Source organism: Rhodnius prolixus, unplaced genomic scaffold (assembly GCF_049639745.1).
Source record: "Rhodnius prolixus isolate KJV_2025 unplaced genomic scaffold, Rpr scaffold_6, whole genome shotgun sequence".
Taxonomy (NCBI): Eukaryota; Metazoa; Arthropoda; class Insecta; order Hemiptera; family Reduviidae; genus Rhodnius; species Rhodnius prolixus.
This window is the reverse complement of record NW_027411634.1, coordinates 33,821,442-33,847,192: the sequence shown is the minus strand read 5'-3', so window position 1 is coordinate 33,847,192 and position 25,751 is coordinate 33,821,442. Positions and strand designations below refer to the sequence as shown.

Genomic DNA, 25,751 nt, shown 5'->3' with positions numbered 1-25,751 from the left:
GCGTGCTTGTGTGATAGTAGTTGGTAAATAACGGAAGGGCAGAACATTTTGTTTCCGGTAATTTTTGAGTATGATGAAGGCTTAGAAAAAACTTAGCACACTTGTGAAGTTTCTGCAAAGAAGCTGATCAAGCCAACAATGCCATTGAATAAGCTAGCACCTAAAGGAATCGCAATAGTTCTTCAAGTTGACAGGACAGTTTGTTTTTGTTTTCTACATCATCTAACAACACAGCCACCAACGGAAGGTTACTCCTGCGCCACTACATCAGCACTCTCGTCCCTTAGAATCCTGAGTATAGAGGCAGTATACACTGCTTCCAAAGAATGAAGGGCAGCATGTGAAGTAATGAGTTAAAGATGGTACTTACTAAGAGACACAGGCGTCACGGTAGCCGAGTGGTTAAAGGCGTGGTACTGGGTTCGATTCCCAGTCTTAGGCCTTGGATTTTATTTTATGGTTAATAAAAGAAATTTACAGTAAAGTATGTTTGCTAGTCGCCTCTGTCCACGACACCTAATTGGTAGTTGAACGTTAAGCCCCGCCTGAAAAAATAGGCGATTACTTTACTTTACTTTACTTACTAAGGGTACGTTTACAACGGAGCTGTGAGTATAGATGATAGCAGAGATGTTAGCTGATAGAGTAAAATATAATCGCTGATTAGTGTGCACAACGGAGCTGTGATACATGCAACATGTCCGAGTAGTGAAGAAGAGTTTTTATGTTCAGCAGCAACAAAAAGGTATATTTTAAAGGAAAAATGCTTTAGAAAATATCATGTACATCCCATAAATAAAAAACGAAGTACTTTGGGTGAATTTCACCATTTATACTCAAGGAACTTAGAAATTATCCGGATCGTTTTTTTGAATATGTGAGGATGGGTCCACCCACATTCGACTATATTTTAGAAAAAATAAGGTCAAAATTAAGAAAACTTTGGAAAAATTGTCATGGAAATCCTATAACCATAGAAGAAAAACTAGTGATTACTTTAGGTAAGTAATGATTTTATTTGAAAAAAAAACAACAAATAAATACACATGGAAATAAATGTAAGCACGATTTAAAAAACAAAATATTGTTTAAAAGTAAATAATAAAATAATAACCAAAAATAATGAGTAAAGACAGCGCTAAATAATTTTTCGACGTCCATTTTGAAGCTCCGATACTGGAGTTCAGCTAGCAGAAAAATGAAAAATTCAATTCTATCATCTATGCTCGTTTATAGCAGCGAGTATGAGTCACTAGTCGAAGCTTCGTTGTGCACGCTCACGTAAAAATGGTTATTCTATAAGCGCTGATGCATCACTGCTATCATCTCCGCTATCATCTATGCTCACAGCTCCGTTGTAAACGTACCCTAAGAGACACCAGATGTTTCCCCAGTTATCCGTGAAGAACCTAAACGAAGAACCTCACCGGAGTTCTGTGGTTGCCCTTTCAATGGCAGTCAGCTTTGCTTAGCGTAGTTGCTTCCATATTAAGGATTTAATTTTTTTTTTTGTTTTGTTTCTACTTCCTTTTCCCCCCATTTTAAAGTCTGCCCTCCTGGAATTCCTGTGTTTTAATTTTTCCATAAACTTGTATGTAGCTTTTAAAGTTTTTACCAACTGAATTCATTATAACTTTGCCCCGACTAAAATACATATCGGTAGAAAAAGAAAATAACTCCGGCAGACTGTATGAATAATGTATTAGCATACTTTAAGCTTACATAAACAAAGCTGCAATATCTTATCTTACTATATACGATCCTAAATAAACAAAACCATCGCCACAGCTTGCTTGATTGGATTGGTAGGAGACAGGAAGCGGAAGCGGGTAGGTTACTAATATATTTATAGGGTTTTAATCATATTCGATTGATGAGGGTCTCTTCAAAGGAAATAAATACAAAATCAAGCATAACATGTCTATTTCCTTCGATGCACTCATAGTGTGATAGTGATTTAGTAAATAACATCTTTATCAAATTAACCCTGGTATCTCTTCATTCTTAACACTTTTTTGGATGTCAATTTAAATGCTTTAAGTTCTTTTGGCACCCGGGCTTGCTCTGGAAACTCAAGGGCATTCTTCCGTTCACTCACTTCCTCATCTTGAAGTCCTATTTGTCTGATCGTTATTTTCAAATTCAAATCGGGACATCGTATTCAGCTAAACATCGTATTGAAGCGGGTGTTAGGACCTATCCTATATGTTATATACACAGCAGACATACCAATCCATCCTGAAACTGTGCTAACTTATGCAGATGATACCGCTATACTTTCTCCTCGCATTGGTCCGGTAACTTCATACAGAAATCTTAAAATTCATCTCTTTTCCCTTGAAGAATGGTTAAAAAATTGGAAAATCAAGTTAAATGAAACAAAATCTCATAATATTACTTTTACTCTCCGCCGGATCACTCTTCCTCCGATCTTCTATGACTCAATTCCTATTCCTCCTGCCAATGTTGTGTCCTTTATATTGGGCTTTATTTAAACAAAAGACTGACTTGGAACCCTCACACACGACTTAAACGAACTGAAGTTAACAGACGTTATCGACTACTTAAAAGACTACTAGTCCAACGTTCAAAACTTTCACTTAATAACAAACGACTGATTTACAATTCTATACTAAAACCCGCCTGGACGTACTGGTATTGAACTGTGGGGTTCAACGAGACGCTCCAATCTTCAACGAATTCAATCTCTTCAGTCTAAAATTCTCCGCACTATCGTTAACGGCTCCATTTTACGTCTCAAATCTAACCATCCACACAGACCTGGAAATTCCGTTTGTAGGTCAGGTTGCACGAACTCGTTATAAAAGCTTTCATCAGAACTTGCACTCTCATTCCAATTCTCTTGTCCGCCGTTTATCAACTCGTCACCATCCAGATCATCCTCCCAGACGACTAAAACTCCAATGGCCTCGCGATTTTCTCTCTTCTGAGGAGAGTAGTTAATCCTGGGAGATGACTTAGGGAGTGTTATCACTAGGGGTAACTTCTCCCCTCCATTAGTGAGTTGGTAGTGGTATCAGCTATTGTCATTGTTACTAATAGTGTATTTAGTGATGGAGTAACTTAACAAATAAATTTAAAAACATAAAAAGTTCCTTTGCATTCTATAACTAAAAATAGAAATTAAAGTAAGTAATTCCTATTTTATTCAGGCAGGCTTTACATCCAATTACCAGGTGTCGCGTCAAACATACTTGACTATCAAATTATTAAATATTAAATAAAAAGCAAGGCCTAGACCTGGGAATCGAACTCAGTACCCCACAATACTCCTTAGTTTTACTGGCTGCGCCTTTAACCGCTCGGCTACCGTGGCGCCGTAGGATATAATAAAATACTGAACAAGTAAATATTGTATTATTCTTTACATAAAAATGTAAGGTAATAAACCCCCTCTGATAATTAATTTTTTTTAAAAAATTAATAATACTTTAACAATTTCTACAAGCAGAACAATAACATAACCTAGGTATGTAACATCTGTTGTTACGGTCCAAGAACACAGCAGCCGACGCATGCAATGTTCTTAATGATTATTTTTTTTTTTTTTTTTGTTAAGGTAGAAAGTCGATTTATTCAAGCAAATTTTTTTTCAGCGATTCTTAGCTACCGACTGGTTGCATTAGATGCAATTATATTTGACCCGTCTACTTCTTTTTTCTTCTGTGCATGTTTGACAACGTTTTCTTTTCGTGCACTCCTGTCATCTACTTTCTTAATTATGTGTGTCTATTTCACTTTCATGCGGTCTTTATGAAAGTTAAGACTATCTTAGTCTTTATCTTGAAAATCTGATTGCAAACATCGGTGTCAAGCTAATATTTATTTATATTCTAAGTAGAAAAAGTACAAAACAGGTAAGTTAAGTTAAATAAGGTATTATCTATAATTAAAAGGAGACTGGCACTTTTATTCACATCGATTAAAATAAAATAAACTTTACCCTGCAAGTACCTATTCCTAACGTGTAATGCAAAATAATGACGAGAAAGAAGACGCTATTGTGGGATAGAGAAGGCTGCCGCTCGTTGCTTGCGCATGAGCCAACAAAAGGAGAGCATCGTGAAAGAATCAATCAAAATCAATAAAAATACAGAATGGAAGCTATTCTTTCCGGGAAGGCAATGATAATCTACAATAGAAAACCGGTCTGTTCAAAAACAATTTGGAGAATGCGGCCAATGATGGGTATTGACATCGAATTTTCTTTGAAGTTGACCTACAATATATATCTTCCCAAATAGTTTTAAATTCGTTCATTTAAAATATAACATTCTTTATTAAAATTTATGCATAGATTTTTAATTTTGAAAATGGATACCTAAAACCAAGGTTAATTAAGAAATTGGTCTCAGTTTTGTTGCTCAGCTCGCCGCCTGTTTATTTTCGGTGAACATTAGCCGGAATTCCGACTTTTTCCACTACTCTTTGAATCTACATTATAAAGCAAGGACGACACAGTCTATAACATCCAGCCCTGTTCTAGTAAATAGTTATTTGAGATTAAGAATCACTTATTTCAGTAATCCTAACCTGGAATTCTGTCTTTTTCCACTGCTCTTTGAATCTACATTATAAAGCAAGGACGACACAGTCTATAACATCCAGCCCTGTTCTAGTAAATAGTTATTTGAGATTAAGAATCACTTATTTCAGTAATCCTAACCTGGAATTCCGACTTTTTCCACTACTCTTTGAATCTACATTATAAAGCAAGGACGACACAGTCTATAACATCCAGCCCTGCTTTAGTGAATGGTTATTTGAGATTAAAAATCACTTATTTCAGTGAACCTAACCTGGAATTCCGACTTTTTCCACTGATCTTAGAATCTATGATAAAATAAGGACGACACAGTCTATAACATCCAGCCCTGTTCTAGTAAATAGTTATTTGAGATTAAGAATCACTTATTTCAGTAATCAATCCTAACCTGGAATTCTGTCTTTTTCCACTGCTCTTTGAATCTACATTATAAAGCAAGGATGACACAGTCTATAACATTCAGCCCTGCCCTAGTGAATGGTTATTTGAGATTAAGAATCACTTATTTCAGTAATCAATCCTAACCTGGAATTCTGTCTTTTTCCACTGCTCTTTGAATCTACACTATAAAGTAAGGACGACACAGTCTATAACATTCAGCCCTGCCCTAGTGAATGGTTATTTCAGATTAAGAATCACTTATTTCAGTAATCCTAACCTGGAATTCTGTCTTTTTCCACTTCTCTTTGAATCTACATTATAAAGTAAGGACGACACAGTCTATAACATCCAGCCCTGCCCTAGTGAATGGTTATTTGAGATTAAGAATCACTTATTTCAGTAATTCTAACCTGGAATTCTGTCTTTTTCCACTGCTCTTTGAATCTACATTATAAAGCAAGGACGACACAGTCTATAACATCCAGCCCTGTTCTAGTAAATAGTTATTTGAGATTAAGAATCACTTATTTCAGTAATCAATCCTAACCTGGAATTCTGTCTTTTTCCACTGCTCTTTGAATCTACATTATAAAGCAAGGATGACACAGTCTATAACATCCAGCCCTGCTTTAGTGAATGGTTATTTGAGATTAAAAATCACTTATTTCAGTGAACCTAACCTGGAATTCCGACTTTTTCCACTGATCTTTGAATCTATGATAAAATAAGGACGACACAGTCTATAACATCCAGCCCTGTTCTAGTAAATAGTTATTTGAGATTAAGAATCACTTATTTCAGTAATCAATCCTAACCTGGAATTCTGTCTTTTTCCACTGCTCTTTGAATCTACATTATAAAGCAAGGACGACACAGTCTATAACATCCAGCCCTGCCCTAGTGAATGGTTATATGAGATTAATTTCGGTGAGCCTAGCCCGGAACATTTGATTGCTATTTGTAAAAATGTGCTACCCAAGAAATAAGTGGCTAGATTTTAATATTTTCTAAATAACTGCTGACTAACGAAATATTATATTCAAGTATTATTAACTAAAATAATTTGAAAAATGAACATTTATTAACATTTTTAAAGAGCTGTAAACGAGCTTGAATGTGTAAAGTCGGCTTCTAGAATAAGTTCCTACTACTTAGCTAAGTAGGACACAGCTTTAATGGTAGTGCTACTTCGGCTATCTTGTCTTACATTGATTATCAAAAACGGCATTCCATTCTTGTGATGGATTTGACTAAATCTTTACATTTTCTACTGACTTTTAGCATTTTTTTTAAAATTTTTTTAATCGTTGCCGGTTTATTTTATCTCAGTATAATACAACCGGAACTGTTGTTATCTCTTTCAGAACATCACTAAATTTTCTATTTGTACTTTCTGAACTAATCCATCTTTTATTTACTTGACCCTGATGATGAAATCAATTGAAATATTAGCATTTTAAATTTACTGGAAACAGAAATGAATTCTAATTTAAGCTACTTCAAAATTTTTTGCATAAATTTTAGTGCAAACATTCGTGGAAACCGTTGATCAAAGATTTGCAGCTGTATTTCTTTGAGATCTGTTAATAACCACTTGTGAAGCCTATTTAAGCCTACTCTGGTTTTAAGGCAGGACTTTGTTGATGACTTCAAAGGGACTACATCCGGTCTGTACACACTTTCCGGATTTTCTGTAACTTAGATTATGTATTTAAATTTTCTTGGAGCTTACAATTTGTCTAAAATTTGGTTGATTTCTATATTATACAAGCTCTCACTTCAAATACACTATTTTTATGGAAAAATGGCTTCCAGTTGCTCGTGATGTTCACAGAAAAAGCGAATGCTTATCGCTTTTACTGTAATAATTTTACCTCTAAAAAAAAAAAAAAAAAAATTGGAAGATCCTGGAGGTTATAAAGGTTAAGGTGACATTTAGGGAGGTTCCAGGACAAAGACCTGGTTAGGTGAAAGCAACTTCATAGAGTTAGATAGCTAGAATCTACAATGATTGGCTAGGAAGCCCATGACCCTGTGACCTAGAGCGTCTATTGGGGTTTCCGCTAATTGGCGTACTGCCTCCAGGCTCTGGAGTCCACTTATCTGAAGAACCCTGAGTGAAAATTTGACTTCACAACACGCTGTTCACAGAGCAATATTCTGTACTAGGTTACTGTGGAATTTCATTGAAACCGCTCTTTTTCTTGTTAGCTTAGATTTGCTTTGAACTCTTAATGGCAGCGGAAAAAATTAAAGGTATTAATCTATTCTTTTATAAAATAAGGATCCGGTGTGGGTGGTAATGAAGCTTGGAATTGTGAGCGGACGGACCCTAGATACATTTTTATTTGTCAGAAACAATATTTATTAGTAAAGTACGTGGTTTCCGCCTCCGCAATGCCTGAAAAAATATGCGATTGGTTATTCTTTGATCGCCGGTTGACCAGCACTTTCAAGTTTTAAAACCAGTTTTGAATGATTATTCTTGAAGCGTAAAATTGAGCATAAATTATTTAGTAAGCTTGGAATAGAATACTACGTTTACTAAATCCATATCTGAATCAGATAACGAACTCTAATCAAAAAATTAAATAACAAAATTTACTGGAGCCGATTTGTGTTGTAATTATAAAACGAAAGATGTTTCATGATTCACTATGTTTAGCGGAACACTTAAGTACTGAGCTAAAATATCGTTTACATTGCCTTTCTTCCTAACATAGCGTGTTGACTTTCACTAAAACTGCAGTAAATATCAAAGTGCAATTTATTTTTCACCCCAATTCTTTCTAAAAAGTGAAAGGTAAAATATCTTTCCGTTTTTATTTATTTAACTTTTCTGTTTAACACCAAATTTTATGGTTTAATTAAATTATTTGAATTATTATTTAAGTTATTAATCGATATAAGTTTGTTCAATGTAATCGAGACACTTTTAAAACTATCAACTGAAACACTCTTGCTGCAGTAAATTCTAAACGTTTATCAGATTGAAAGATTGAAAGAAATTGATTCTTTGGGGGCTTTTGGACGTGATTTATGTAACTTGAAAACAATTTAGACATTCAGGGTGGTTGCCAGAATTGGACATGTTACACTAGAACTATCCCAAGTTCTTAATTTGGAATACTGTGGAGAGAATCGTGGAACCATAGAATCCAGGAAGATGGAAACCCAGGATTAATGGCTTTCTGGATTTTTCCAAAGAAGGGCCTAGTACATTTAATTTACCTGAACAATCCTCAGAAAATCTGGATAGTTTTAGGGTGAGACATGAGTTTTATTGGAAGAATTTGGTTAGCCCCTAACTAAGGGGGTAGCCTACTCAGAAACTGGGGGGCTTTTCTGAAGAGTCTGGGGGGTAATTACCAGATGTTAGAGGGGAATTCCTACCTTTTGGAGCAGCTTCCTTCAGAACCTTTGGGAGGAAAGAGATTTGTAGACACATAGTGTGGCCATCCCCTAACTTTCAGCTCCCCGCTTCTATTCCTTGAACTTCTCTAGTGAACTTACGTTGAATTGTTTCATCACCTTGAAGGAGTTACAGGATGAATGGTCTCACCAGTCATCAGTAGAGAGCACAGCAGGACTATTTAGTTGCAGATTTACAAAATAAAATAATAATCAAGGTCCCAGAGAAAGGATTAGCTTCGTGGTTAGCGTACTGCATTCCCACGAGAAGATCCAGAGTTCGAATCCAGCTGCCTGTGTGTCTTCCTAGAGAAGAAGAGCGTTTTTCTGTTCCTAGGAGCTTCTAAAAGCAAAGTTCCAGGCGCCAATGATCTCAGAAGTTGATGCGCCTTAAAAATATGGGCGCAAATAACCCCGAAGTCAATTTTCTCCCTTCCCAAAAATCCTTAATCATTTATCCGTAAACATAAAATTGATTTTTACAATTTAAATTATTGATTATTTTAAAGAATGAATTATTTATGATTTTTTATGCTTCGATTCATTTAAATAAATAATGCAATATTAACCAAAAATTCCTTATTGCAAAAAAAACCATAATTGGGCAATCCCAATGGTACAATCATCATTTGCACATTTACCACACCATAAATGTTATTTTAAATTGTGTGCCAAACAAATAACATAAAATTATATATACAAAAAAAATCGTGATAGAGAAGAACTGCTAAGAAATATGGGGACTTAAAAAAGAAGAAATGCAACAAATTGCAACAGTACTAATGTATGTACGAGTACAACACAAGGACAGTGGGTCGCATTGTCGTCCTACTTTCCAAAACAAAGTCGGAACTTACACCACTCTTCTTCCGACAATACTTACAATTCTAATTAACTAATTGTATATTATACGCGAAACTATACTTATCTTGGGGTATCATTTTCATCTTCGGGTAAATTTAAACAAGCCTCAGATCATTTTATACAGAGATCAGCGGTGGCCGGTGCAAAAGTAAGGAAGATTTTGGTTAAGGGTAGATCGGATACTTGGGGAACAAAAATGACCTTATTTGATGCGATGGTGGCATCTACTTTATTGTATGTGTCCGAAATTTGGAGCCTACGTTATCTTGACGCCTTGGAAACCGTTCAATGTAAGTTCCTTAAGTCCCTTTTTTACTGGCCCAAATGTACTCCTAACTATGTGGTTCGATTGGAATTGGGACGGAGTCAGGTTGCTGCAAAGGTGTTCAATGGGGTGGTGAATTATTGGATAAAGTTGATGAAATTACCGGAAAATAATCTGTTAAAACACTGCTTTAGAGCACTTTGCAAGCTTGATTCCGTCTGTGCTGATGTCAATTATAACTGGGTGAGCCAAGTAAAATGTCTTGCAGAAAATGGAGGAGATCCAGAATTTTTTACTACGTCGGATATAAGTTATCTAATAGAGAATAGGAAGAACTTGTTGGAGAAGTTCAATAATAACTTGTTATCGATTGATTTAAATAGAATTATTAACTCAAATTATCTGCCTTTTTATCGTAGAGTTTTTAATTTTAAATGTTTTGAGCCTGAGGATTATATAAAATTTTGTACAAGTTTTGAAAAAATAAGGATAGTCAGCCAATTGAGGGTTGCAAATGGTGACTTTCTAAGGTTTTATATAAAAGGGAAAATGTATATTTTCAAAGCAGAAGAAAATTGTAAATTGTGTAATAAGGTTATAGGCAATGTTTTGGAGCATCTTATTCTAATCTGTTCTGGTTATTGTGACTACCGCCAGCGTTACATACAAAGATATATAGTTCATGATGATAATTTACAAAATGTGGAGAGTATCCTGGATTATAACAATCTAATAAAATTAAATGATGTTTATTGTTATTTAGTGGAGATGTTAAGAAGGAACGATTTTGTTTGATTTTATATTTACTTAGGGGTTGCTTATTTTATTTTATTTGTATGGAAAGTTATATAATGTTTAATTTGTTTAACTATTTTCTTTAAAGGACTATGTTTATCGTCCCTTTTTACAATAGTTTTTGAATTATTTAATATTGTAATTAATGGTTTTTTCGAATCGTAAGCATTACTACTATTTATTTCTGCTTTATTTTGTTGTATTGTATATTAACTGAGCCAGACTCAAAATTTGTATAAGAATATTCTTTAACAAATAAAAAAAAAAAAAAAAAAAATACTACTACTAATTAACTAATTGGCAATTGAACTGAATTTGGCTAAAGTGCCAGCCGTAAAAATACACTTCAGCAAAATAAATATGACATTGTTCAATTCCACTACGATACTGACCGCACTAATATTCAGAAGCATATTTCAATCACTTCCTAAAGCTCAAAAGTGATTATTTCCGCAAACCATTTTTTCAAATAAAAGTGATAATATGAGGCAGTAAACACGCCAAGTTTAATGAAATTTGGATGGAACAGGAAGTCAATAGAAGAAACCAAATCCACTGCTACCTAAACAGCATTATTGTGGCTCCCTTAATGTATCAGCGTTTTGTACAATACGTAAATTACAGGCGTCTAAAAACTGTTAAATGCTTTAGTTTTCGTGTCAGTATTTGTGTTTGTGGTATTTAGCTAGAGTTTAACTGTGAGTAACGCTGAATTCAATTAGTTTTACTCATCAATTGGCTGGGTAGATTTTTTTACACTTGCTAAGTGAATGTTTAGGTTGTTGGTTCAGTTACTGATCGTGTTCTTAAGGCTGGAATACCCACAGATACGCCATGATACCTGAATAAGTGGCCAGTCCACTTCCTTCTACGGGTTGCTGAAGTTGTTTACTAGAAATACTCAAAACATTCTGAGAAGACTTACTTCCGATTCAAATGCTTTTTTTCAACGCTGCTGCTTTATATTGGGTACTTTAAACTTGGAAAAACTTTATATTTTGGCTATTTTGACGCTTTAGTGGTGAGCTTAAAGAGACAATTCCTCGAGAACCGCCAAAAAGGACGTTCAAGGTAAACTGGTCTCGTCTTTCTTGGAACCCCCACACTAGACTTAAAAGAACAGAACTGAACAGACGCTATTGACTACTTAAAAAGACTCTTAGACGATAGATCAAAACTCTCTCTGGACAACAAAAGACTGATTTATACTTCTATTTTGAAACCCATCTGGGCGTATGGAATAGAGCTGTGGGGTTCAACCAAACGCTCCAATCTCCAAAGGATTCAATCTCTACAATCTAAAATACTTCGAACTATTGTACACGCTCCTTTGTATGTCTCCAACCTGGACTATACACACTGACCTTAACATTCCTTTTATTAACCACAAGTCGCTTAAAACACGATACAGAAAACTCCACTTCAGCCTGCAATCTCATATAAATCCTCTAGCTCAAAATCTTTCTTCTAGAACTCTTCCTGACAACCCGGACAAGAGGTCTTAAGAGACAGTGGCCTCGTGATCTCCTCTCCTAGTGAAGAGATTGACTAACAGTCTAATGTTTTGGAGTGTTACCACTGGGTAAGTTCTCCAGTCATTTACTTCTACTGTTCACTGTTATTACTGTTACTTATAGCGCTAACGCGCTGATTGTAGCACAATAAACGCAAAAAAAAACTAAGAATCTCGTTCTTTGATAATCTCTGTCGCTGCTCCGACATCCTGCAGCATCCAATTATTCCAAACTATCTCAGGATTAGCAAAACCATAGCATGCTCTAAGATTGCTTTTGTTTAAATCCTATAATCACTCTCCAGTTCAAGTCCCCAGGATTCAAAGTAGATTCCTTAATTTTCTCCTCCTCTAAAGATCGTCAGATAACGAGAAGAAAAACTATAATTTCCAGCTTTCCATCAATTCTCATTAACTGGTCGCCTTCATAGTGTTGCCACTTTGTTATTAATTTAAAAGTTAATAAATAAGTGAAAGAAATAAAGCTTTAAAGAACGTTTAATCTCGTTTAATGAGAACAAAGGGAATTTAGCTACATCTGCAGCTAAATGCTTCGGCTGGCTGGTTTCGAAAAATTACAATAAAATTTTAAAACTCTCATATTTCTTTTTTCTTAATTAATTAAGCTATATTTGTAATAAATTGAATGTATATTAAATGAATTGTCTAGTTACTATTTTTGACCAGCAATAAAGATTACTTTAATTCTAATTTATATTTTGTAATTCAATGTTTTATTAAAGTCTGGCTAATTAAGCTTTAATTACTTTCATTATTTGCTTTAACTGCTTTAACAAATAATTTATATTTAATTCTATTAGTTAGAGATATACGTTTTTAAAGTTTAAACTATTTCTCTCTTTCTGGTTGGTAAAAAAGAGAATTAAAAATCAAGAGAAATAGAAAAGCTTTCAAAGATTTGTTGGGTAAACTCTCGAGATATTTTCCTAATGCAATTTAGTGGCTAAATTCATTTACTTGAAATTTAAAATTTTAAAGGTATTCCATTCGTACAGGTAGCTAAGAAAAAATATCACAAATTCCATTCTGCTCTCCATTCTGGCTTTAAACCATTCGTATAGTCACTCGCCTCTACTGTTATTCCTGGCAATCCATCTCACCGACTGGATCACCAGTGTCCCTGAGGCTTCCTAGAGTCCTGAAGATCAACACCATTGCCGAAATCCTGTAGACAGTGCTACTATTGGGTAGTTTCTCTCCGCCTTGCTCTTCGCGCACTGTTACTTCAGCACTCATATTTACTTACTGTATATATTTATATTCAGTTTGTAAATTACTAAACAAAAAAATGTGAAAAACATAACATCTAAGTTAAATCTCAATATAATATGTGTTTATTAGGGTGGGTCAAAAAAATCGGCTATTTTTTTTTTACAAGTGCAACGGAAAAATGGGTTCCTAGACACCTTAAAAAAATTCCCACCAAATATGAGCTCTTAATTTTGAAGGGAAGATCCTCCGCATCGCAGTTTTTCATTTTTTTTTTAGTCCAATAGAAAAAAATTCATACCTCTCTATTAATTGACTGTACAAAAAAATGTTTCGAATGAATTTTGTAGGAAATTTAATGCTCTACAAAAAAGGTACCTTATATTTTTTTCGTAAACCTCGCCATTTGAAAGATATAAAGGATTTAATTTTGATTATTTTATGACAAATTCCATTTTTGTTTATGAATTTTATAACTCGACAATAAATGACTTTTACGAAATGCAAAATACCAATTTTTGTTGGAAATTAACTGCTCTATAAAAATGGTTTCTTATGTTTTGGCGATAAAATTAACCGTTCAAAAGATATTCATCATCAAACTTTCATGTGTACGGATTTTAAAAGTTTTTGATTAGATATTCGAAAAATTTCAATTTAATTTATGATTTTTAAGAAAATTTACACGAATTTTAGTTGTTATCGATTGAGAAACGTCAAAATATTTTTTAAGTTTTTATTTATGTTTAAGTATATTTGTCTCGATTTATTATCGACAATATCAAATAATGCTTTAAGTTCGTTCTGAAATTTTATTTCATTTTTGCATCGTCCTGATGATTTTTTTCGCGCAAAAGATTTTTGCAATTTCAACCATCGATTATGATAGCGAAGAATTTTTTTTATTACACTAGTCGATTCACTAGTCGCAATCTGGTTGTTTTTCCATAATTCAATAACTTGATCAGCTGCATTTTTGGCACTTTGTTTGACAGAACATTTCAAAACTTTGAGCTGATGAAAAAAAACACTCATAACCTCTTTCACTGTTGGTAACTTACGTTCTGAAAGTTTTTGCACAAGTTTTCCGATCAAATGAATTTCTTTATCCATATTTTCGATAAATATCAAGTTAATTCACGTAGTAACCACAATATTTGTAAATAATTAATCGATCGATCACATATACAAGACCATAAATTTTGGAAACACTAAAAATGCTGTAGAAATAAATGTATACAAACCAACGACAACATAACGATGAAGTAAAAAGTAGGTGGTGCTAGTTCAAAGTTCACAATTCAAACAGATGAAATAAAATACGAAACAAAAATTCTCTAGAGAAGAAATTTTCCCTAGGATCTCGTGATTTCTAATGATTAAAACTAAAATGTTTAGAATAAATGAAGAAAAATTTTGATAATTTTGAAAATAAAACTCAAATAATACTTATATTAATGACAAGAAATGAAATTTATAAATTAAATTGAAATTTTTCGAATATCTAATCAAAAACTTTTAAAATCCGTACACATGAAAGTTTGATGATGAATATCTTTTGAACGGTTAACTTTATCGCCAAAACATAAGACACCGATTTTATAGAGCAGTTAATTTCCAACAAATATTAGTATTTCGCATTTCGTAAAAGTCATTTATTGTCGAGGTATAAAATTCATAAACAAAAATGGAATTTGTCATAAAATAATCAAAATTAAATCCTTTATATCTTTCAAATGGCGAGGTTTACGAAAAAAATATAAGATACCTTTTTTGTAGAGCATTAAATTTCCTACAAAATTTATTCGAAACATTTTTTTGTACAGTCAATTAATGGAAAGGTATGAATTTTTTTCTATTGGACTGAAAAAAAAATAAAAAACTGCGATGCGGAGGATCTTCCCTTCAAAATTAAGAGCTCATATTTGGTGGGAATTTTTTTAAGGTGTCTAGGAACCCATTTTTCCGTTGCACTTGTAAAAAAAAAAATAGCCGATTTTTTTGACCCACCCTAGTGTTTATTATAACGATGCTGTGAATGAATCATAACGTCACAGCCCCGCTCCCCCTAGAACAGCGATTAAATTAAAGTTCGGTGAGAAAAGTTGCACTCCAAAGTGGTACAACAAAAAAATGTTAAGTTTAAATCAAGCTCTTTGGCGTTGAAATTTTGGAATTTTCTTGCGTTGAAAATGACAGAAAACTCTTTAGACAGACATCGTTCTTAACAGATTCTGAAGAAGGTTGTATCATCATCTATTCTTTAACTTTTGAATTTTGATAATTTCCCTAATTTAAATTCAACGATTCAACGTAATTTCCTAAATTGCGTAGAAAAGAGAAAGTAGTTCTAGTTCATACTAGATATTATTTATTCAATTCACTCATTCAATAAAGCTCACGTCAAAAATTAATGAATCCTAAAATAAAGTAAACAGGGCAAAATTAATAAAATATGAAAAGCCTCATTAACCAACCGGTTCAGAATTACCAAAGGGTTGAAAATCAGTTTCCTGCAGTTTCTACGCGTCCATAATTCCGTGACAGTAAACATTTCTTTGGGATATAAAAAGAAGAGTCTGTCACTTGGTAATATTTGAACAGGAGAACGAAGTTTGTAAATGAAATCTGCATCAAATGAAAATTAATTGTCTTGCGTTCGTTGGTTACTTGTGTTTTTAATGTTTAATGGTGCGTTTTTCGAGTTTGTTTGATAAATTTCAGTCTACTGTAATTTGATTGCAATTTACTGTAAATTTTTGATTGAAAATTAACAACTGATTATTAGTCAATAAATGTTAATTCGCAAATCAATAAATCGATTAGATTAGATTAAGAAACTGGTTTGTACACTCAGATGACTTACTCTTAGTAAACTTTTGAAGTTTCTTAATTTGTAAATTCTCTGTATACTTGAAAATTTTTACCAAATTACATTAAATTAACAAATTATTCATTTTAATTAGAGTCATATGATTGGAACCGGAATAACGAACTACATCATATTAAACGTAAGTAAATGTTTCATGATGTGACGTACATTTCCCGTGAAACTGCATTATCGATAATCAGTTTGATTGCTTTAAATTCGCTCTCTACAATAGAATTGCCTAACAAGGCCCTTGGCGCTATGGCTCTAAATGAGCCTGAGCCTCGACCACAATCCTAATTCACTCTTCTCATCCCTGGGCGTGTCTTTTCCACCTCACTTCCGTGCTCTTCAATACTCCTTCCACATCTCCCAGCCATCTCAATCGGAGACGTCTTCTTTTTTCAACAGCCCTTTTTTGGAATCCTGCCTTTGGGCATTTTGTTCCACATGCTCCAGCATTGGTTTTTCCATGCAAAGTAGACCAAGTCTGGTTTCACTATAGATTTGATTGAGCTCATCGTTCTTTCTTATCCTCCAGCGTACCTTCTTAACTTCTGAGTACCACCTTTCTATCATATATACATATTCCTCTCTGTTTCTTTTATAAATACCCCAGGATTCACAATCATATTTGGGTTGAAGGTCTTATGATTGTTTTGTAAATAAGAAAGTAAGTAAGTAATTGCCTAATTTTTCAGGCGGGGCTTAACGTCCAACTACCAATTAGGTGTCGTGGACACAGGCCACTAGCAAACATACTTTACGGTAAATTTCTTTTATAAACCTTTAAATAAAATCCAAGGCCTAAGACCGGGAATCGAACCCAGTATCACAATGCATATTAGCTTTGCAGGTCTCGCTTCTTAACCGCTCGGCTACCGTGGCGCCTATGTTTTGTAAATAAGGAGCTTCGCTCTGTTTTTCCAGGGCCTTTTGAACTTTAGATGTTTCTGAAATGAGAAATAATGCTTGTTGCCGGAATCCAGTCTGGCAGCCTTAATCTTTTCAGAAGTTTCCTTTTTCTTTTTTTTCCCTCCGGTTCCAAGAGCTTCTAATTATTTATACTCACCTACTCTCTTAAAATTTGTGGATTCCAAAACGCACATTCTGAAACTTCTTGTTCTCCTTCATGTACACCGTCTTCTTATCATTTATTAGCAACCCCCAATTTAGTTGTTGCCCTTTTTTAATTCCACCAAAATCCGTTGCCTGCGCTTCTCCAGAGTAGAAGAGTTAGAGGAAACAAAAACATGGACTGCATTGCAAGGGCTGGACCAGGAGAATTGGCATTACTTTACCTAAAAGCCCACTTTGATAAACAACACTTTGATATTCTTTTATTGTCTTAAAAATTAAGTAGACTGTAGTGAAATACAGCTCTGAATCCATCCATAATTAGCATTAAAGTCACTGCTTATTTTATTCGCCATTTTCTAACCTTTCTAATTATCTAAGATATAACTTGCCAATAACATACTAGTATTTGTGCAGTTACGAAAAGTTCTTGCAAAAGAGCTGCAGAAATCTTTCGCGAAAAGCAACACAGAAAAATACTTAACTTTTTTGTTTGTTTTTTCTAAAAAAAGGAAAAGAAAATGTATATATTTCTTTAGCAACAAATATTCTGAAATAAGTTAACAATTTGGCTGTTTATTTAAACTTAAGTTTGATGGCCAAAGTTTTCTAGAACTTGATGCCACTTAATGAGCAAAACATCCTTTTTTTGATCTAATAAACGGTATCCCTTACCTTGTTTGAGGAAGCAATTTGGGGCTATTGAGTGTATGCGTAAGAGAGAAGATTGAGTAAAGCATGAAGATGCACTTAAGTAGATAGAGTAGGCAATTAAGGAATAACTGGAAATATGCCGCTTTCTCAGATATCCTCTTAAGATCGGCCAGCTGGTAAAGAAGTGCCATCTTGAAGGTACCTTAATGGTCCCCACTTATTGCCTTTAACTTCTCTCTTATTAACTAAATAATTTTTACCGTATTTATGAAATACCTACTTTTCCAAATACAGACCTTTATTTGCCATCTCTTGTCAGTTTTAACTTTCGAAGCTTCCTCCTCAGATAATTTTATTTATTTATTTTTATTCAATTAAATGAGCGTCAACGTCTGCGGCCATTAGCACTCGGAGCTACGAAACCGTAGCTGTAAGCGGCTCCTGATAGGAGAAAATCTAAAAATCTGCAGCTGTATTCGAACCCCAGGATCTCTGTATGAGAATCTAGTACTCTAACCACTTAGTCTCGTCCCTTCTCAAATAATTTAATAAAATAAATAGATTACCTTCACGTCCATAAGAAAAAAAACATTAGCGTTGAAATGAAACAAATCATTGTAGCAGAACGAGGACCAATTACTAATTCTATCTAAAAAACAAAACCGCTGTTTCGGCCGAACTATTTTCTGCACTATCAGGCAGAACTTGATTTAAAATTTGTAAAACAAATAATATAATTGACTGGAGTTAGAGTCCAGCTTTCACGGTGTACACATGTCTTAAATCTGCTCTGTGAATTTTTAGTTTTTTATAGTGTTTCTTGTGACTTTTGATTTTCAATTTTTAGTGTAATTATTGTTATTAATTAAACTTTATAATTATTCTTTTTTATAAAAGTTATATTTAAATGAATATCGAAATAATAAGAAAAAAAGACGTTGAATATTAAGAAAATATCTTATTTTCGTTTAGTTTGTTAGTGTTATTATTTATAGTGGGATCAGAGTTTAAAATGGGAGATAGTGATAAACAGATCGGCCGTAATACTACAGAACAGAGTGGTGGGGGATCTGATTTGTCTGCTCGTATTTTGGATAGAATATCAGTTTTGCATGAAGATGTTAAAAAGGATATTAATGAGGTAAAAATTAAAAATCAGCAGCTGACTGATTGTATTAACACGTTTAAGGATGAAATCAAAACTAGTTTTTCCAAGGTTGACGAGGAGTTTACCAAGTTTAAAAACGAGATTTTTGCTTTGAAAAAAGAAAATAAAGTTTTAAAAAAATCTCTTTTTTTATTACAGTCATCTTTAGAGGAAAGTATTCAACACTCTATTTACAATAAGATTAAGATAGTGAATGTGCCGAATCATCCAAACATTCAAATATTTGAAATTTTACAACGCATCTCTATTGTAATTGGTTTTGATTTCAGCAAAGAAAAACTAGGCGATTTTTATCGTCTTAAAAGTAAACAAAATACTAATTTTGCCCCACCAATACTATTTAATTTTTTACGGAATAATGATAAACACGAGTTTATGAATTGCTATAGAAAATTTTTGAAAAATAAGAAATTGACGTTGGATCAGATTATAAATGATTCTCCAGCGGAAGTAAACCCTTCGAATGTTCTATACATATCTGAACATCTCAGCCCACTTAATTACAAAATATTTAAACTAGCAAAAGCACTGAAGTCTCAAGGTAAAATAAAATTTGTCTGGGTTCGTAATAATAAAGTTCTAGTTAGAGTGGAGGAATCTGCCCCATCAGTGTGGCTAAAATCTGAGAATGATCTTCTTCAATATATGGATTCGGCACTGTCACATACTTTTTCTGGTGACTCTGAAAATGGAGATGAAGAAAAATCGGATAGTTCCACAATGAGCTTGCGTAAGTAAAGGAAGATAAAGCTGAGTGTTTCCAAAAGAAGTGAGCCTTTTTTACGCCCCAAACCTCTCAAAAACCCGCAAGATATTTGATAAAATCGAAGAATTCTCTCAGTTTCGGATTCTGGAATATTAATGGTTTGAAATCTTTGTTTAATTTATCGGTAGTGGAGTTAAGTGAATTAGTAAAATTTGATATTTTATGTTTGTATGAATCCTGGCTGACTGAGTCGCAACATATCTTACCATCATTTATGCAAAATTATGATTGTTATTTTAATGATGCTTTCAAGTGTGCTGGGAGAGGTAGACCAAGTGGAGGTATGATTCTTTGTCTTAGGAAGGGGCAGTTTAAGGTAATTAGGCATCTGTTAGTCTCTAGATGTTTTAGTTGTTACTTAATTAAGTTTGAAGAAATGTATATTTGTCTAGGAATAGTTTATCTGCCCCCTTCTACTCATAATGATTATTTATTGAATTATTTTCAATCTGACCTGTATTCTGTCCTATCGTGCTTGGAGAATGTTTATACAGTAATAGGAGGGGATTTTAATGGCAGAATTGGAAATCTTAATAACTTTGATTTGGAAGTTTTCCAAACTGTAACATATCTGGTAGTAGATCCTCCTTAGATAGTGTGATAAACAAGAGAGGCTCTCAGTTAGTCGATATTATGGAATCGCATGGATTGGTTTGTTGTAATGGCCGATCTTTTAGTGATACTCCTGCGGCCTACACATATCTGAGTGATCAGGGTATGAGTGTGATCGACTTAGTTTGGCTGTCCCCTAGCTGCTTAGATTTTTCTATAGATTTTAAGGTTGAAAATTATTTTGAAACATCCGATCATTATTTGTGTAAGCTTTCATTTTGTTTCGATAATATAAGCAGTGAAGAGCCAAGTAACGAGGAGAGTCATAAATTGTTTATATATAATTTATCAAATGCAAATTTAATCTTGTTTAAATCTGTTTTGGATGACCAATTTAATGTAGATTTTGATTGTAATGACCCAGATATTTATAACGAAAAATTTTGTAGCACAATCCAGAAAGCTATGATTGAAACAGGAATTTTAAAAATAAAAAAGAACATACATTCAAGAATCTCACATGTAAACAAACCCTGGTTCACTCAAGAATGTTTCTTAGCTAAGAAAGAACTCAATAAATTATACGGACTCTGTCGTAAATCTAATTTTAAAGCAGAAGAACTTCAAAGATATAAATGCGCGAAAACTTCATATAAGCAACTAATAGAATTTAGTAAAACTAATTATTATACAGATATTAAAATGAAATTAAGAAATATTAGGTCCCCTTCCGAATTTTGGTCTACAATGAAATTGTTTCAAAAAAGAAAATGTTTCGAATGTCCTATCTCTCTGGCTGATTGGGAATCATTTTACAAGGAAATTTTACCCCCAAAAATTGTTAGAAATTTTGTGTTTCTTACTTTTTATAATCCTGAACTTGATAATGAGATCTCTTTTGATGAATTGATAGCCAGTATTAATAGAAGTAAAGTTGGTAAAGCTGCCGGGTTTGATAAAATTACTAATGAGTGCTTAAAAAACTTGAATGAACCATGGTTACGTTTTTTATTAGATTTGTTTAATACCGTCTGGGAAACTGAAAGGGCACCAAAAGTTTGGTCAAATATTAAACTGAAATTAATTCATAAGAAAGGTGATCCCACAAATCCTTACAATTACAGAGGAATTTCTATCTTTAATTGTATTGCAAAAATTTTTACTAATATTGTTAATAGCAGGCTAACTCAATGGGTGGAGTCTAGAGGTATACTTCCTAATGAACAGATGGGCTTCAGAAAAGGGAAAGGCTGCAGAGATAACATATTTGTTTTATCCTCTGCTATTAATCTGCATCTGAGATTAGAAAAGAGAAAAGTTTTCTCCATTTTCGTCGACTTTAAAAGAGCGTTTGATTCGGTTCATCATCACAAGCTGTGGTATATGCTCCATGATCTTGGTATCAACGGAAAATGTCTTCGTTTAATTATGAATATTTACGAATCAGCTACATTTAGAGTGAGTCAAAATAATATGTTGTCTAAGGATATAATTGTCTCAGAGGGTGTCCTACAAGGCGAGATTTTGAGCCCATTATTGTTTTCATTATACCTTTCCGACTTTAATTCATACTTTCAAGACTGTGATTTTAAAGGTATAGACATTGGCGGGGAAACAGATCTGCAAAGCTTATTCTATGCAGACGATTTGGTCCTCTTCTCTCCTACTTGGGGCGACGCTCAAAAAAAACTTAATAAATTGTCTGATTATTGTAAAGTAAAGTCCCTTCAAGTAAATATAGATAAAACAAAGGTAGTCGTGTTTCGAAAAGGTGGTAATATAGGGAATATGAAAAATCTTGTGTATGAGAATTCGGTAGTTGAGGTCTGTAACTCTTTCACTTATCTTGGAGTTCCTCTATCTTGTTCCGGTAAGTTTAGACAAGCAAGTAGCCATTTTTTAGCGAAAAGTGCGATTGCCAATAATAGGGTCATGTTTCTATTGAAATCTTGTAGTTCAGATTCTTGGGACTCAAAAAACTTATTATTTGATTCTCTGTCTGAAAGTATATTACTTTATCTGTCGGAGGTTTGGGCTTCTCAATACTCAAATATCTTGGAATCAGGGCAGCTGAAATTCTTTAAAATTTTGTTAAACCTTCCCATAAATACACCTAACTATCATGTTAGACTGGAAACAGGACGAACGCATGTGAAGTGTAGGATTTTCAAAAGAATGTTGGGTTGGTGGTGTAGGTTATTGACAATGGCTGATGATGAACTCCCCAGATTATGTTTTGAAAGACTTTGCAGACTGATAGACATCAGATCTATTCCGTATAATTGGGCATATGATATGCGAGAATTACTGATACAAATTGGTCAAAGCTACATGTGGGACAATCAAAATTTAACAACAATTAAGAGTAATACCAATCATTTAGTAGAAACTGTGACAAATCACTGTTTAAGTTTAGATGTCGAGTCCGCTATTAATTCCTCATTTAATTGTTTTTATAGAAATGTTAGTACATTTGGTCTAGGTGAGGAATACACCAGACATAATATTCATTTCAATAAGATCAAAGTCATAGCCCAAATCAGGTTAGCCAGTTCAAAATTCCCGACAAGAATTTATTTAAATAAGGTGAAATACATATTTGATGTAAATAAATTTTGTACCTATTGTAATTTGCGACAACCTGATTCTGTAACTCATTTCTTATTGGATTGCCCCAGTTTCCATTGCTATAGGAAAATATATTTATTGAAATATTTTAATTCCAATAGTTCTGAGGAAAGAATTAGTTGTTTACTAACTATTGATAATGTTCAAAAGGTTGACGATATTTATTTATATGTAGTTAAATCATTAAAATTGAGAGATTTTCTTACAAATTAGTTCAAAGTTTTGTTATTGTCTTATTATTATTATTTTATCTTTTTTCTTGAAGTTTCATGAATTTCTTTTATTTGTATTTTTCTTATCTTTTATGTAAAATTTCTTTTGTGTTAAATGAGTACTCTAACTCTTTGCTATGATGTATTTCTAAAAGCAATAAATATACATACATACATAATATAATTGACTATTATTCATTACACGGGCAATTAATTTCCGTCAAAAAAGTAGTACGAGCCATTAAGGAAACAATTAACCAAATTTAATTTAAAATTCATTTGATGGAGCCCAAAAAAAAGTTTAAATTTATACTTCCGGTAGTAAAATTAATTGAGAATTTAAGTAATTTTTTAATTAATTAAATGTTAATTGATGTTTTTAGTTATTAAACCGGAACTACTGTAGACCAATAGCGGTTTGCTACTTTTAATTTCTAGAATATAGCATTTTGTAAGTGATAATTAAGGAACGGATTTTTATGTATTTAAAAATGCCAAATATTTAATTAAAATATGCATTTATTTTCGTCAATTATGTGAAAAATATGTGATTTTCTTAAAATATTTTCTGGAATATTTAAGTAAAATGGACATTTTTTTTTTTATGAAAATGGAATGTTTTTTGGGGGGGCAAGTTATAATTATTTATACAAGAAAAGAACATTTTTGCAATTTATAATAATTTATTAGGAACAAAATAATTTGTTTTTACAAGTTATAATGATTTATACAACAAAGAACATTTTTACTATTTATAAAAAGATGTGTTAAATTTTCAATTTTGAAAACTTCACTCTTCGAAATTGTTTGCAACCACATGAAATTTCAAATGTTGGAACGTAAAGTGACGACGATCTGGGCGTAAGATGGACTTGTAACGACTAAAAGATCGTTCAACATCTACAGATGTTATAGGTGCCTTGCTGAAAGAAGTTATCTCGTTGGTTGTAAAGGGTACACGATGTTCTGAGGTGACTTCTGTTCCACTGATAATATCAGAAATCTGGCAGATGGTCTCCCACCCTTTGTTCTTGCTCAGTACTTCTACCAGTTTTGATCTGATCAGATCTCCCTTACTCACAGGTATTCCTTCCACCTTTTCGATGACTTTTTTAACGTTGGACACGTTTTCTGTCAGTCGAACATTTTGGGACTCAAGTTGGGTAATGGCTTGTGCAAGAAATACGCAATTGTCAGAAATGAATGCAAGGTCGTTCCTTAAATTAGGTTTCTCGAATAAAGACTTGGCTGTATTTATCGCTACTGCTTCGTCTTCGAGATGTGAAAGGACATTCTTGATTTTATTGTAGTTTTCATAGTAATACTGAGCTGCTTCCAGCCAAGTACCCCATCTTGTCAATATTGGTTCTGGTGGAAGGCACAAGTCTGGATAGAGATCTTTTAGCATTTTAATGCGACTTGGTGCTTTTAAGAACACTTTTTTAACCACAGTAATTCACAGCCCTACAGTCTGTGGTTCACAGTTCCTGTCAACCACCTCCCAATTATGAAAATATGCCCAAAATAAAAAATATGTAGATATTTTGATTAAATATGTAGAAATATTTATTTATTTTAATCAAATATGTATAAATATGCGATAACATCCAAATATGTGGAAATATGTGAAATAAAAGTAGACTCAAACGGCTTAAAGAGTGTCAGTATGAATACTTCTAGTTGAAAAACGTCTGTAAATTGCCTAGAAAAAAATATGTAAATATATACGAATCCGTTCCCTAGTGATAATAGTCTAGCCTAGGGTTTGCTTGAAGGCTTTCTGAAACGAGTTGCAGGCATGAACTAACTGTTATGGTCTTGTAAGTTTTGTTATGGTAAAATATTTTGATGTACTCATTCATCAGAAATCTGAAAACCGGCCAATAAGGCAACCTTAAGTCTTTTTTGTCCATTTTAGCAAAAGAGAAATGAAATTTTGTTAACATTTAATCAATAATTAAACTTAAAAAAATATGGTGAAGCAAGGAGAAGAATAAAGTTGAAAGTAGCGTCGTAAAATGGGAAAAACCATCAGCAACAAGACAAAATAAAGTGTTACCAGAAAGAGGATTGTGAAATGTTACCTTTAGCTTTTCAAATTATATTACACAGACATTATCCTATCAGCAGGAGGCTAGGAAAGGAAATAAATTAATATATTACACCGTTAGAACATGAATAATGTATTTGTAACCTTCCTGAGAGGTTTTTCTCCACCCTAAAGGGAGCAGGTACCATCTACTGCTAAAACATATTTTAATGTCTTTTACGTGAGAATGAAACTTCTTGGGATGGTAGAGGGATCCCAGATTGAAGGAGCCCTCCCCCTTATTCAAGGTGTACAATATTAAGGAGAATGAAAGGATACTTGGGGTAACGCGGGATGAACCACAAGAAATGGTAAAAGATTTGTGGGGGGATAATTTTATTTCCTTGGGGAAAATAATTCATCTTTTTTTTACAATTCTTCGACTCCTTTCAACTGAATCTAATCAAAACTAATATTGTTTATTATGTAAATTCAATTTAATGATTGGTTATATATTCACAAAATTGTAATAGTTACTTGATTATTCTGTAAATAATTTTCTGCATTATTACATTTAATATGATTATTATTTTTTAAAAAAGGCAAAGCTTTTCTAGGCTAGATGAGTTTTAGTAAATAATTCTGTAGAAAATATATCATTTCAATGAGATATGAGTGTAAATGGTATTCGTTTTGACTTTATCCGTCATATCAGATTGCCTTATATTGCCTTTCGAAGACTGAAAGCTCTTACCGACTGCCCTTCCATG

The 25,751-nt window shown here is 33.3% G+C and overlaps 1 protein-coding gene and 1 long non-coding RNA gene across 5 annotated transcripts in view; one reads left to right on the top strand and one right to left on the bottom strand.

The window, feature by feature from the left end:
• The window catches only part of LOC141460302 (uncharacterized), a 426,050-nt gene that overhangs the window by 115,816 nt on the left and 284,483 nt on the right, over window positions 1–25,751 (bottom strand). The gene's annotated exons all lie outside the window — the stretch shown is intronic.
• The window catches only part of LOC141460299 (uncharacterized), a 70,840-nt gene that overhangs the window by 24,537 nt on the left and 20,552 nt on the right, over window positions 1–25,751 (top strand). The gene's annotated exons all lie outside the window — the stretch shown is intronic.